At 47.4% G+C, this 15,062-nt stretch overlaps 1 protein-coding gene across 1 annotated transcript in view; it reads left to right on the top strand.

Moving 5' to 3' along the window:
* Window positions 1-8,223: 8,223 nt before the first annotated feature.
* Window positions 8,224-15,062, top strand: part of LOC129714322 (transcription activator BRG1-like) — a 77,949-nt gene continuing 71,110 nt past the window's right edge. Inside the window, 1 exon segment of the mRNA XM_055663860.1 lies at window positions 8,224-8,455. The gene's annotated coding sequence lies outside the window, so the exon portion shown is untranslated.

The following is a 15,062-nucleotide window of genomic DNA, read 5'->3' as shown; positions in this document are numbered from 1 at the left end:
ATACAACGTGTACGAAAGAACTACAGATGCAGATTTAAATCGAAGGTAGACACAAATTGAAGGTAGACAGTCTGAAGAAGGATCTCGACCCGAAACATCAGCCATTTCTTCTCTCCAGAGATGTTGCCTGACCCGCTGAGTTACTCCAGCATTTTGTGTCATTTTCGGATACAGCTGTGCTCCCTGCCCACGGCAGATAGAATGATCTTTGCTTTGCCCCTACTGCTCTGCAACGTAACTCCCCCACTTGGCCATCACCCTGGGGCTGGAAGGAGACTTTGCGCAAATACCTCTTCGTTCCCCCCCCCCCCCCCCCCCCCCCCCCCCCCCCCCCCCCCCCCCCCCCCCCCCCCCCCCAGGAGAGGGGAAAGGGGCAACATCTGCAGAGTGAGATAGTGCCATGACTCCGGGCAGTCCCATGCTGGCTGCACAGCAATGTAGCATGTGGCTGTTCTGTAGGATTTTACATTTGAAATCCTCAGTTTAATTTCCTCAGTTCACTTTAGTTCATTGTCATGTGTACAGTGAAAAGCTTTTATTACATGTTATCCAGTCAGCGGAAAGACAATTGTGTAGGAAACTTGTTGTGAGTTTATTTTTTATTCTGTTTCCATTGGTACATAGAACATTATATGAAATGCCAGGCAGCACATTGAGGTCTGAGTTAGTAAATCAAATAACTTAGGGTGGCGCAGTGGCCGAGTTACTGCCTCCCAGCGCCAGAGACCCAGGTTCAACCCTGACCTCAGCTGCTGTCTGTGTGGAGCTTGCAGTTTCTCCCTATGACCGCATGGGTTTTCTCCTGGTGTTCCGGTTTCCACTCGCATCCCAAAGTGGTGCAGGTTTGTAGGTTAATTGCCTTCTGTAAAATTGTCCCCAGTGTGTGGGATAAAACTAATATACCTGTGATCACGGATCGGCATGAACTTGGTGGGCTGAAGGGCCTGTTTCCAATCTGTATCTCTCTCTAAAATAAGCTAAATGAACCACTTTTTCCATTCCCTTCCTTCCTACAACATCCTCCAGTCTGTCACTTACAGTGTGACCTTCTTCCAAGACCCTCTCTCTTCCTCTCCCTCTCCCCTCCCCCCCTCCCCCTCTCCCTTCCTCCCCTCCCTCTCTCTGTGTCTCTCTCTGCTCTCTCTCTCTCTCTCTCTCTCTCTCTCTCTCTCTCTCTCTGTCTGTCTCTCTATATATCTCTCTCTGCGTCTCTCTTTGTCTCTCTATGTCTCCCTCTGTCTCACTCACTCTCTCTCTCCCCTCTCTCTGTAACTCTCCCTGTGTATCTCTCCCTCTCTTTCTGTCTCTCCCTGTCTCTGTCTCTCCCTGTGTCTGTCTCTCCCTGTGTCTGTCTCTCCCTGTGTCTGTCTCTCCCTGTCTCCTTCTCTCCCTGTCTGTCTCTTTATTTGCGTGTTTCTTTCTGTCTGTGTGTCTCTCTCTTTCCCTGCCTGTCTGTCTTTCTCTCGCTCGCTCTCCGTGATTGTGATGAAGAGTTGCTGGATCATTGTTTCCAAGCTCACGCTGATTGAACCTGTTTCAGTTTGATGCATGGATAATTAGCCATCCTGTGGTGGTGGGAATAATAAATTAAGTTTTAAGCCCTGTTTTTGGGTGATGGAAAGGACTTGTGTTGCCCACATACATCACAGCAGCTGCACCTTCCATAGTAACGTCTGCTAATCATTCAAAATCATCTTTAATACTTACAAAAGACAATGCCAATGAAGTAATAATTCACAAAGAAGGTGAAAGAACACAGAATAGAGAAAGGGTTGAAGTTGGACACAAAATGCTGGAGTAACTCAGCGGGACGGGCAGCATGTCTGTTGAGAAGGAATGGGACATGTTTTGGGTCGAGCCTCTTCAGATTGAAGTTCAGTCTGAAAAAGGGTCTCGACCTGAAAAGTCACCCATTCCTCCTCTCCAGAGATGCTGCCCGTTCCACTGAGTTACTCCAGCATTTTGTGTCTATCTTCGGTTTAAACCAGCATCTGCAGTTCCTTCCTGCACATAGAGAAAAGGACTGTGGGAAGATGATGGCTCTGGGCAAGGTCTCACTTGCTCAGTGGATGCAATTGGCTCAACGGTTGGGGAGGCTGTATCCCAAGAGACTGCTGTGTGCCACGTAAAAATAGAATATAGATCAGAGAGCTGTACAGCACAGGGACAGGCCCTTTGGCCCACAATGTCTGTGCCAAACACAATGCCAACATAAACAGATCTTTGCCTGTACATGATCCACATCCCTCCATTCCCTGCATATCCATGTGCTATCCCGAAACCTCTTAAATGCCACTATCTGCCTCCACTACCACGCCAGGTAGTGTGTTCCAGGCACCCACCGCTCTGTAAAAAATAAATGACCCATGCATCACTTTAGAGACATAGCGCTGAAACAGGCTCTTTGGCCCACCAAGTCCGCGCCGACCAGCGATCACCTTGTACACTAACACTATCTTACATAAGCGGGGCAATTTACATTTTTTTAACCAAAGCCAATTAACCCACGCACCGGTACATCTTCGGTGTGTGGGAGGAAACCAGAGCTCCCAGAGAAAACCCACACGGTCACAGGCTAATGTACAAACTCCGTACAGACAACGTCGTGGTCAGGGTTGAACCCGAGTCTTTGGAACTGTGTGGCAGCAGCTCTACCGCTGCCCCACTATGCTGCCCCCATCGCCTCTCAATTTTGTCCCTCACACCTTAGTGTCTGCCTCCCTTTTTCTTAAGTGTGTGGCAATAGTAAAAAGATGAAATTTCGCTCTATTTCTAATAAGATGGAATTGTTCATAAATCAAAGCCTATAGTTTGATCGTAAGCCGGAGAGCTGCTGGATCCTTGCTGGATCAGAATTCTTCCGAGAGCAAGAATGTTTCAGCTTCGCGGAGAGGTTGGACAGACTTGGGTTGTTTATTCTGGAACGTCGGAGGCTGAAGGGAGATTTGATGGAAGTATATAGAATGATGAGAGGCATAGATAGGGTAGACAGTCAGTCTTTTTCCCCAGGGTGGAAATGTCCAGCACTAGAGGGCATAGCTATAAGGTGAGGGGGGGAAAGTTTAATGGATATATGCGGGGTAAGTTATTTTTACAGAGAGTGGTGGGGGCCTAGAACAGGCTGCCAAAGGTGATCGTGGAGCCAGGTGCGATAGTGGCATTGGATAGGTACCCGGACGTGGCATCGAAGGACGAGAAGCCGAAGCAAAGAAGTGGAAGCCAAATAACCGAAAGCGTACGCAGCCGCAACGCCAACTAACCAAAAGAGTGGGAAGCCTAAAAGCAAAAGAACCGAAAGGCTGCGTCACTTAAAAGCAAACTCACCAAATGGCAGCTCCACAGAAACGCCATCTACCCGAGACCATTCTTCAGACCTGAAGATTGAGTCTGAAGAGTTTCGACCCGAAACGCCACGCATTCCTTCTCTCCAGAGATGCTGCCTGTTCCGCTGAGTTACTCCAGCACTTTGTGTCCATCTTTGGTTAAAACAGTTTATAGATTATCTGGTGTTGTGTGTGTGGGAGCTTGTGTGCTTTCCGCAGGCAACCAGACGGTAATAAATGAAACGTGCTTCTTGTTGTCATGGGTGGGGGGAGTGGGGAGGAGATAACTTGTTCGTTGTCATGGGCCATCGGGGGAATGGGGTTTTAAATGCGATTGACTATGCCCCAATCACGGCCGGGTGTGGGGGTTGGTGTGGGTGTCGATGGTTCGGATCGCGGGGAGTGGAAAATCCTGGTGTGGGGGTTGGGGTCCGATGGCGGTACATCGCGGTCAGTGACTGGGTGGGCGGAGGGCCCAGCCTGTCCCACACCTCCTCTCCACCCAGCACAGTGCGGCCGCAAGGGGGAGACGAGGCTGTCCCGAGGAATGGGGGCTGTCCCGAGGGATGCGCACCTTCGGCCGCTTACAACGGTGCTTGCTTGGGTTCAGATTGCCCAGTCGCCTATGGCTCGTGTGGGAAAATGACCCCCACCCTCCCATCTCCACCGGCCAGTGATGAGATGGACGCGGGGGTCTGGACCAATCGCTGACAAGTCCCGCCCCCCGGCAACGTCATGTCCGTTGTTTGACTTTTCTGTTGAGCGGCATTCGGTTCGTTGGCTTGTTGGCGGCGCAGCCTTTCGGGTAGGTGGTGTTTCGGCAGAGTGACCATTCGGTGATTTTGCTTTTAGGCGACGCAGCCTTTTGGTTAGTTGGCTTTTAGGCGTCCCGTCCTTTCGGTTAGTTGGAGTTTTGGCTTTGTACGATTTCGGTTATTTGGCGTTTCGGCTAAGTTTCCATTCGGTTATTTGGCTTCCACTTCTTTGCTTTGGCTTCTAGTCCTTCGACGCCACGTCAGCACACGGTTGGATAAGCACATGGATACACAGGCAATAGAGAGATATGCATCATGGACAGGCAGATGAGATCAGTTTTACGTGGCATCATGCTCAGCACAAACATTGTGGGCTGAAGGGCTTGTTCCTGTGCCTGTTTGCTAGTCTATCTTCTATACATTTATGTTAATTCAAGAATATATATTTAAATTAATAATTGCCAAGTGTTTTGTGTTTAAAAGCATGTCAGTGTCTGTCTTTATGCTCCTTGCGTCTCCTCCCATCCTTCATCTGATCCAGTGGTTTGCAAACCACGGGCCGCATGTGACTCATTGCAGTCTAAAGAACATCCTGTTGAAACGCTCTAATGGATCAAGAGTTGAAAGAGTTTAATTGTCATGTGTACCAGTCACGGAACCATGACATTCGCACTTGCTGCAGTTTCAAAAGCCCGTTAACTCAATAACACATCGATAAATATACAATAATTGTGATTGTAATAAATTAATCAACATCAGTAACCATTTAATAACAATTACCATCATCACTACTAGAGTTGGTGCTTCACAATACCAGAGACCCAGGTTTGATCCTGACCACGGACACAAGTCTGTGTGTGTGGAGTTTGCACGTTCTCCCTGTGACTGAGTGAGTTTCTTCCGGGTACTCCAGTTTCCTCCTACATCCCGAAAGACCAGTAGTGGGTTTGTAAGTTGCATGGCCCTCTGTAAATTGCTCCCAGTTGGTAGAGAGTGGATGAGAAAATGCGATGATGTAGAACTATTTCCTCGTAGAACGGGTGCTCGATGGGCTGGGAACACCTTGGTCAAGAGTTCATTGTTATATATTGGACTGCCGTGTGGGGTCCAATCTGCTGTTAACAACATCAGTGTTTGAGGGTGCAGAGAACCCTGCATGGGGTGGCACGGTGGCGCAGCGGTAGAGTTGCTGCCTTACAGCGCCAGAGACCCGGGTTTGATCTTGACTATGGGTGCTGTCTATGGAGATTGTACGTTCTCCCCGTGACCTGCGTGGGTTTTTCCCGGGTGCTCCGGTTTCCTCCCGCACTCCAAAGACGTACAGGTTTGTAGGTTAATTGGCTTTGGTAAAATTGTAAACTGTCCCTAGTGTGTGCGTGAGCGGGGGGATCATTGGTCAGGACGGACTTGGTGGGCCGAAGGGCCTGTTTCCGCACTGTATTTCTAAACTAGACTGGAGAGAGATGAGAAGGGGGTGACGTGGATAATCTACATGCCTGGAACTAGATGCTAAAATGAGAATAATTTAATGCTGCCCTGGATATGATGGCCTGGGTCAACCTACAATGTGGGCTGATTTTGCTGGATTGGGATTGACCAAAGGGCAGATGGAGTTAGAGATAATGAATAGACCACAAGGTGTGCTCAAGAGCTTGAATGTTGTTGGGATGAAGCTGTTCCAGAACCTGAATGTCCTTGGAAAGATCAGCGGTCAGGCAGCATCTGTGGAGTGAACAGACAGACAACCATTTGGGTCTGGACCCTTCTTCAGACTGAGTCTGAGACGTCCACTTCCTCCACAGATGCTGCCTGGTCTGCTGAGTGTGTTTTGCTCAAGATTCCAGCATCTGCACATTCTTGTGTGTTTGTTAGAGATGGTGTTTGGTTAAAGATAAGCGATGTGTGGTGGTACTGGCTCCAGAAACCCCTCTCCCTTCTTGCTTCCTGTGACTGTAAGGGAGACAGAAATAGACTTCAAAGAGATATAGACAGCCCAGTGGAAAGAGCGGATATGTGGCTGGCAAAACCTATTGCGTAGAAGTGTGAAGTGTTACATTTTGTGAGGATGAGCCAATATAGACCAGAGAGATCTGCGAGTGTGCATTGAAAATGGCAGAGGTGGAAAAGCGTAAGAACAAGGAATATAGATGCAAGGAACTGCAGATGCTGGATCACAATGAAAGATCCAAAATGCTGGAGTAACTCGGACTCTGAAGAAGGGTCCCCCAACCCAAACATCACCTATCCATGTTCTGCAGAGATGCTGCCTGACCCCCTGAGTTACTCCAGCATTTTTTGTCTTTATAAGAACAAGGGACTTCAGTGTTGCTTTCCTGCAAATGCACAGTGAAATTATTTTTGCATATTTACACATTCCATGTTTTTGCGCCATTACTCAAAATCCGGTCAGCCCACGCGCTCGATGTACTGAAACCAAAGTTCCCGTGAACCAAAGACTCTCCTCTCCTTGCCCGGCCATCTTTGTGGCTCGGGGGTGCCTCGTGCAGCCGACCTTGAAGGCGCTGGTGACATTTTCCCGGTTCACCCTCCTACCAGCCCTTGCTCCACGCGTCCGATGTCTCCAGCTCCCTCCCAGTTACGCCGACCGACGAGCCCTCGGGCAAGGTCCCGTTGACCAACGAGCCTTTGGGCAAGCTCCCTTTATTGATAAACTGTTGTAAAAGACCAGTTCAGCTATTGCTGGGATGTTATTTACACTTCTGGGTGCCATAATTTAGAGAAAATGTGAAGACAAAAAAAAAAGGTGTTGAAGAGATTTATTATCATTCCAAGGACCTCCAGGTTCAGGAACAGTTTCTTCCCAACAACATTCAGGCTCTTGAACAGCCCCTTAAACACTGAGGGCCTGTAAATCTGCAGCAAGTAAGATTTCCATTGTCAAGGAACTTAACACCATCCAACACAACCTCCGGCATTTTACTGCCTCCACTGCTAGACCAAAATACCAAGGGTGTGAAGAAGTTTCCCAACCCGAAACACAATCTGTCCATTCCCTCCACAGATGCTGCCCGATGAGTTCCTCCAGCAATTTGTGCTCCACCCCAGACCTTTCAGCATCTAAGTACAAATGGAGCAGCGGGTAGAGCTGCTGCCTCACAGTGCCAGAGATTCGATCCTGACCTCGGGCACTGTCTGTGTGGAGTTTGCACATTCTCCCTGTGACCATGTGGTTTCCTCCCAGTGCTCCGTTTTCCTCCCACATCCCAAAGATATGTGGGTTTGTAGGTTAATGGGTCCTCTGTACATTGCCCCTAGCGTAGGGAATGGATGAGAAAGTGAGATGACACAGGACTAGTGTTAATGGGTGATCGATGGTCAGCCTAAGGGCCTGTTTCTATGCATTCAATCAATAAATCAATCAATCTGTAGTTCCCCTTGTCTCCACTGAACATAGTGCCTACAATGTTTACTGCAAAATACGCTAGCATTTCACCAGATCTCAGGACACTGCACTGGTTCAATGGCAATTTATTGTTTCATGTATCGAGGAATAGTGAAATCTCTTTTTTTCATAACGTCCAGTAAAATCTTACTAGACATAAGTACAATCATACCTAAGTACCAGAGTGTAAGAATAGCAGATTACACTGTAGTGTCATATGGTGAAAGGATGGGTCGACTGGGCTTATATTCACTGGAATTTAGAAGGATGAGAGGGAATCTTATAGAAACATATAAAATTCTTAAAGGATAGGACAGGCTAGATGCAGGAAAAATGTTGCCGATGTTGGGGGAGTTCAGAGCCAGGGGTCACAATTTAAAAATAAGGGGTAGGCCATTTAGGACTGAGATGAGAAACATTTTCACCCAGAGATTTGTGAATCTGTGGAATTCTCTGCCACAGAAGGCAGTGGAGGCCGGTTCACTGGATGTTTTCAAGAGAGAGTTACTTTTAGCTCTTGGGGCTAACGGAATCAGGGAAATATGAGGAGAAAGCAGGAACGGGGTATTGATTTTAGATGATCAGCCATGATCATATTGAATGGCGGTGCTGGCTCGAAGGGCCGAATGGCCTACTCCTGCACCTATTTTACTATGTTTCTACTCTTGTGATTGGTGTCCGCAGATTTATTTTTTGCTTTACCTAGTTTAATCTCTTAACTAAAACACGGGTCATCCTACAGGTCCTCCATTCGGCTGTCAGCTCGGATTTTTAATGCTAATGGTTTCTTCACTGGTATAAGTGAATGCGGGAGGAAACCGAAGATCTTGGAGAAAACCCACGCAGGTCGCGGGGAGAACGTACAAATTCCACACAGACAGCACCCGAGGTCAGGATCGAACAGCTCTACCCACTGTGCCGCCCTCTTCCTGTAACCTACCATACACCTACTATACCACTCTCGGCAAGCAAAGGTAAAAATAGAAAGTAGCTGGAGGAAGACAAACAGCCCTCCTGATGTGGAATTCAGGCTTCATTTAATTAAAACTTCCATCCGAACAACCTCCAATTTGTGTTCGACGGGCACAACTCTCCTCTCGGTCCCGTTTATTCTCTTGCCTGGCGGCAGCTTCTTGCAAAGCAGAGCCAGTGAAATAATCTGGTTATTTTTAGCGCCCGTTGGGAAAGTGCAGAGATCGGTCATTCTCACCAGCTCAACTACACACAACCCACACTTCCCGTGGCAGCTGGAGATGCCTGCTGCGTGATTGGATTGGTGAAACAATTAGCTTTTTTTAAAATAAGGGAGAGAAAACTGGTTAACTAACTCCCCGCCAGCTATGTTTCTCACAGCAGCAGAGAGAGCCCTGTTTTTTTTACACCAGGGGAAGAAAGGGCTTAATTATCTTTCGAATCGATCTGCTGCTGTTGCTGTGACACTGTGCCCTTTTTGAAATTAGTATTCTGCAGCCGGGGATACAGCGAAAACGTCCTGAGAGAAGAAGGGCATGCTGGAGGAGGGAGCTTTTCAGCTGTAACATGTGTTAATTGAACGGGATATCTTCCTTTGTTTCACACTGGGGTGGGGGGATGGGGTGGGGTGGGAAAGTGGTGGGTGCGCTGAGGAGATATGGGGGAGAACGGTCTTGTGGGAGGGGGCTGTGCAGGAAGGAACAGCAGATGCCGGTTTACACCAAAGATAGACACAAAGTGCTGGAGTAACTCAGCGGATCAGGCAACATCTCTTGATAGAAGGAATTAGAGACGTTTCAGGTCGAGACCCTTCTAGACGTGAAAAGCCGCAACAATTCAAGACGTGAAAAGCCACGTCTTGAATCGTGGATTTTCACGTCTAGAATTTCCGTGGCTTTTCACGTCTAGAATTTCCGTGGCTTTTCACGTCTAGAATTTTCGTGGCTTTTCACGTCTTGAATTTCATGAAGTCTGAGGAGTTACTCCAGCATTTTGTGTTTATCTTCTGTGGAAGGACTCTCTTTGTTCTGGTAACTTGGACGTTTGGTCAGCCCGTGGCAAATGGCAAACTGTGGAGAGTGTCTTATTGAAAGGTGGAAATATCTCGTCTGACAGAGTGGATGTTCCACCGGGTTGTGGTGTTGGGAATCATGGGTCACAATGGGAAAATCAGGGTCAGCTATACACAGGAAAGATGAGAAGGGATTTCTGGTTTAGTCCCATCACACAAACCGGCCTCCTCCACCATCGATTCCACCTACACCACGCTGCCTCGGGGGAAAGGACCCAACATAAACAAGGACCACTCACACCCAGCGTTTCCTCTTCTCCCTTCTCCCATCGGGTAGAAGATACAAAAAAGCTTGCAAATAAGTATAGTTGTTTACTGAACAGTCCTCTCATAAACTAGGGTGCAGACCCGATCTCCCAACCTACCTCTTGTTGCATTTTTCTATCTGCACTTTCTCTGTAACTAACCCAAAACACTATATTCTACAATCTGGTATTTTTCCATTTGCAAGTTGTACTTGTCTATTACTTGATTGTACTCATGAAGCGTATAATTTGACTGGATAGCACGCAAGCAAACTGCTCCATATCCTTAATAGCCTCTATTCCAGGCAGCAGTCTGGTAAACTTCATCTGCACCCTTTCCAAAGCCTCTACATCCTTCCTTCCTGTAATGGGGTGACAAGAACTGCACACAATACTCCAAATTTGGCCCAACTAAAGTTTTATGAAGCTGCAAAATGACTTCCCCACTCTTATATTCCATGCCCCAACCTCACTGCCACCTTGTCACTGCGTGGGTTCACTCTGGGTGCTCCGGTTTACTCCCACATCCCAAAGACGTGCGGGTTTGTAAGTTAATTGTTCTCTGTAAATTGCCCCTAGTGTATGGGAGTGGATGTGGAAACGGGATAACATTGAACTAGTGTGAACTGGTTATCGATGGCCGGCATGAACTCTGTGGGCCAAATGGCCTGTTTTCATGCTGTGTCTATTAACAAAGAAGTCCCAGCAATGATCTCAGTACAACAACACTGGTCAGAGATCTCCAGCCAGAATAACATCCTTCCAGCATTACTCTCTGTCTTCTATGGGTAAGCTCCTTCTGAATCCAAACTATCAAGACCGTGTGAATGCCGCGTATCTTAAATTTCTGGATCAGCCTACAAGGAGGGAACGTGAAATCCCTTGCTGAAATCCATATGGACTGCCATTATCCACTGCCCTTCCCTCATCGATCACCTTCATCACCACAAAAAAACTCAATCTAGTTTGTAAGACATGAACTGCCAACGACAAAACTATGCTCACTGCTCCCAATTAACCCATTCTCTTCCAATGAGAATCAATGCTTTCCCAAAGGATCCTCTCCAATAGCTTCCCTACCAATGATGTGTGACTCACTGGTCTATAATTTCCTGGATTATCCCGATTTCTTTTCTCAAACATTGGAACAACATTGGCTACTGCCCAGTCCTCTGGGAACTTGCCAACAGCTAAAGAAGATACAAAAATCTTCGTCAAAGCCCCTCCAATCTTCTCTCTTGGATTTCTCAATAATCTGGTGCAGCACGGTGGCGCAGTGGCAGAGTTGCAGCCTCACTGCGCCAGATACACATGTTCGATCATGACTACAGGTGCTGTCTGTACAGAGTTTGTACGTTCTCCCGATGGGCCTGTTTCCGCTCTATCTCCAATGTTAACTAAACTAGTCTTATCAGGCCCTCGAATATAACCAATTAATTGTCCCGGGTGCTCTGGTTTCCTCCCACACTCCAAAGACGTACACGTTTGTATGTTAATTGGAATTGGCTTTGGTAAAATTATAAATTGCCCCAAGTGTGTGTAGGATTGTGTTGTTGTACAGAGATCTGGATGGTCGCGCAGACTTTAGGTGGGCCGAGAGGGGATCTTATAGAAACTGTTTCCGCTCTTAAGGGGTTGGACAGGCTGTTAACTAAACTAGATCTTATCAGTCCAGGACTCGGGGTAACCTTAAGGATAAGGGGGAAATCCTTTAAAACCGAGATGAGAAGAACTTTTTTCACACAGAGAGTGGTGAATCTCTGGAACTCTCTGCCACAGAGGGTAGTTGAGGCCAGTTCATTGGCTATATTTAAGAGGGAGTTACGGGATACTGAGTTGGATGATCAGCCATGATCATATTGAATGGCGGTGCAGGCTCGAAGGGCCGAATGGCCTACTCCTGCACCTAATTTCTATGTTTCTATGATCCTAGCACACTAGGGACAATTTCCAACTTTTTTTACTGAAACCATTTAACCTACAAAGCTGTACATCTTTGGATTGTGGGAGGAAACTGGAGCACTAGGAGAAAACCCACGTGATCCAGGGAGAACGTACAAACTCCATACAGACAGCCCCGTGGTCAGGTTTGGAGCTGGTCTCTGGTGCCGTGAGGCAGAAACTCTACCGCTGCGCCACTGTGCTGCATTAGATAATTTGAGTTAGATTTTGGGGCCGGTTGTATGAGAGCGAGTGAGAAATGAAAGAGAGATAAATAGAGAGAATAGAGAAAGAAACAGGGAGAGAGTGAAAAATAGAGATAGAAATAAAGAAAGAAATAGATGGAAAACAAAGAGAGAGAGAGGGAGAAATAGAGACAGATAGCTAGAGACAGAGACGGCGAGAGACAGAGTGGAAAATAGAGAGACAGAGAAAGAGACAGAGAAATAGCGAGGGAGTGGGTTTTCCTGCGATTCTGCGGCCTGTCCCCCCCATAGACAATAACTCAACGAGACACAGATTGTGCCTGAAGTGTATGTGCCGGGTAGCCTACTTGTCAGTTCCAATCCAAGCCTCGCTGTGTGCAGTTGGCTGCACCTCAGTGCGTACCTAATCTAATCACCAAATTCCAATCCACTTCCCATTCTCTCCCCTTACATCGAATTCCAGCACGATAAATCATTTCCAACTGAGAACCTATCACGTATCCTCATCCCATGAACAATTCTCCTCCCCAATTATTGCATTACTTGGTGGAATCAGTGGCGAAAATAAAACCTCGTGGAATTACATTTAATATTTCCACAGTAATGTTCTGTGCTGAGTAATTTAGGCGGCATTGTGTTCGACACAGCGGTAGAGTTGCTGTCTTACAGCGCAAGAGTCCCAGCTTCGATGCTGACTATGGAAGTTGGCTGCATGGAGTTTGCACGTTCTCTCTGTGACCGCATGAGTTTTCTCCGGGTGCTCTGGTTTCCGCCCACACTCCAAAAACGTAAAGGTTTGTAGGTTAATTGGCTTCTGTAAATTGTAATTTGTCCCTAGTGTGTAGAATAGTGCTGGTGTACGGGGGTGATCATTGGTCAGGGCGGACTAGGTGGGCCAAAGGGCCTGTTTCCACGCTGTATATCTAAAACAGGGGTTCCCAACCTTTTTCGTCCCGTTTATCCCTGGCAGATGTGGAAGGGTACACAGAGCTGTAAGGTGTGAAAAGGACAGATCAAAGAAGAACAATGATCAAGGAAATGTACCACGTTTAACCCAAAACCATTGTACATTTCCTTCATCATTATCTGCTTTGATCTGTCCTTTTCACACCTTACCTGTCCATATTTCCCTCTCCCTAGACTCTCAGACTGAAGAAGGGTCTCGACCCAAAACGTCACCCATTCCTTCTCTCCAGAGATGCTGTGTGACCGGCTGAGTGTCTATCTTCAGCCAAGAACTAGCTGAGAAAGGCTGAGCACTCTGCACAACCTATTCGTGTTCGTCTCACTAATGCTTTGTTCCTATGTTCCTTCCTGCACAGCTGAAGAGCCATGAATCACATGGGTCTCTGCAGAGCAGCCAACTGCAGATAATGTTCTCTGTGTGATTTCTCAAACAGTCGACTGATCCAGTGGGTGGAAGAAGGGTTTGAATTTGTGTGTACATTTCGCACTTCATGGGAAGTCCAGAAGCAATGTGTGTGGGCAGTGTTTGAATGTAGGAAACGCAACAGCCAAACATTTCACACAGCGAGATCTCACAATCTGCAGTATGACAATGGCCAAGTTAGTCTTTTACGTTCAGACACCAGGGGATGGCACGGTGGCACAGCGGTAGAGTTGCTGCCTTACAGCGCCAGAGACCCGGGTTCCATCCAGACCATGGGTGCTATCTGTGTGGAGTTTGCACGTTCTCTCTATGGCCATGTGAGTTTTCTCCAGGTGCTCCAGTTTCCTCTCACACTCCAAAGACATACAGGTTTGTAGGTTAAGTGGTTTCTGCAAATTATTCCTACTGGGTTGGATAGAACTAGAACCTGAGGGGCAACTTTAACCACACAAACGATGACGAGTTTATGGAACAAGCTGCCCGAGGAGGTAGTTGAGGTAGAAACTATCATAACGTTTAAAAGACGTTTGGACAGGTACATGGATAAGAAAGGTTTTCGAATGATGTGGCCAAACGCAGGCAGGTGGGACTAGTGTAGATGAGCATGGGCAAGCTGGGCCAAAGGGCCTGTTTTGACACTGGAGTTGACCAGGCAAATATCTGCAGTACATTGTGCAGCAAGGAACTGCAGATGCAGGTTTAAACTCGCCTGAAAAAGGGTCTCAACCCAAAACCTCATCCATTCCTTCTCTCCAGAGATGCTGGCTGTCCTGCTGAGACTCCAGCTTTTTGTGTCTATCTGCAGTACATTGTATAGGTTGTGCATATGGCAGCTACATACACGATGGTTGCAGGGAACAGAGGCTTATTGTGGTGGGTGGAGTGCCATGCAAGCAATTCCGCAAGGTGTTAGAGCAGCCTGATTGTTTTTGAAGCCTTACGCATCCAAGCAAGTGTGGACTATTCCATCACACTTATAACTTGTGTCTTGTAGATGCTAAAAATACTTTAGTGTGTAAAAAATATGGGGCACTCATCCCTAGATATCCAGCATCTGATGTGCTCTCTTTGATTGATTGAAAGGCTCACAGATAGGCAAAATGCTGGAGTAATTCAGCGGGTCAGGCAGTATCTCTGGAGAACATGGATAGGTGATGTTTTGGGTCGGAATCCGTTTAGAGTCCACACTGATCATTGATCACCCGTTCACACTAGTTCTATGTTATCCCACTTTCTCATCCACTCCCCACACACAAGGGGCAAATTTACAGAGGGCCAATTAACCTACAAACCCCACACGTCTTTGGGACGTGGGAGGAAACCGGAGCACCCAGAGGTCAAGTTCGCACCCAGAGAACGTGTAAACTCCACACACACAGACAGCACCCGAGGTCAGGATTGAACCTGGGTCTCTAGCGCTGTGAGGCAGGGCTCTGGCCGCTGTGACACTGCTGATCTGTGGTGCTAGTGGGTGGTTTCTGTGGTGTTTGTGCCCTCGTGAATGCTGGTGGTATGGGAACATGGTGATGACGGGGCTAGTGAGCATCATGGGCGGGTGTCAAACTCTCTTTGTGTATGGACGTCGCCTGGCACTTACTTTAATTCCGCAGATGTTACTTGTCAATTATTTTGCTGTACATATATGCGTTTTAGTGAGGCACAGCATGTTTTAGCACAGCTTACCGAGTGTGCTCATTGCCGAGTAAGGGAGTGAATTACTCTCATTGTTCAATTTTCTTAACCTTGTAATTTTCA

Source organism: Leucoraja erinacea, chromosome 39, assembly GCF_028641065.1.
Source record: "Leucoraja erinacea ecotype New England chromosome 39, Leri_hhj_1, whole genome shotgun sequence".
Lineage (NCBI taxonomy): Eukaryota > Metazoa > Chordata > Chondrichthyes > Rajiformes > Rajidae > Leucoraja > Leucoraja erinaceus.
Note: the sequence above shows the minus strand (reverse complement) of the source record. Positions and strands in the feature narration are given on the sequence as shown.